The following is a 747-nucleotide window of genomic DNA, read 5'->3' as shown; positions in this document are numbered from 1 at the left end:
CTCTCTTATCAAGCTCTATGTATCGTACCCCCATCAGAACAGTAGTAGTAGTAGTAGTAGCTGGGCACCATTTAGTTCTTCTGGTCTTGGCACAGAGGAGGCCTTGGCACAGAGGAGGCCTTGGTTCACCTTCTCTTTTACCAACTTCATTTATTGTTCAATTTCTAACTTGGATTTTCTTCTTCAAGCTGTTACTAAAACCTCAACACCATCCATGATGGAATTAGGTGTTGTCTCGTGTTCTCCTAATACTTATTGCCTGTCTCTGGTATAACACATGATACACTGTAGATTGATTTACAGTTTTGGAAACCCTACTGAGCAATTTTGTTCTGTCTTCTAGGGTCTTATGAGTCAGTGGCATGCGCATGCACGAGTGTGTGTGCATGTGTGCGTGTCGTGTCTCTTTTTCTTTGTCCTTGTCCTACACAAGATCTTTAAAAAACAGTATTCTTTTTACTAGCACTGCGGCAGATTTACACATTCTTTACTCATTCAACAATATTTGATGAATACACTTTGTGCCAGGTAGTTTAGAATGTCTAGGTCTAAGTTTCTTTTGTTGGAATGAAACTGTAAGTTTTCAATATTTCTTTATGATATCAAAGATTTGGTTCCTGAAGATTGTTATTGTTTTTTTTGTAGTCAAAGTTTGTTTTCTTTAACCAGTCAGGTAATGCCTGTAGTTCATGTTACAGTGAAAACTCAGTAGGGGTGTGTGTGTGTGTGTGTGTGTGTGTGTGTGTG

This window comes from Echinops telfairi, unplaced genomic scaffold, assembly GCF_000313985.2.
Source record: "Echinops telfairi isolate 266 unplaced genomic scaffold, ASM31398v2 ScPeMD7_7475;HRSCAF=8513, whole genome shotgun sequence".
NCBI lineage: Eukaryota > Metazoa > Chordata > Mammalia > Afrosoricida > Tenrecidae > Echinops > Echinops telfairi.
Note: the sequence above shows the minus strand (reverse complement) of the source record.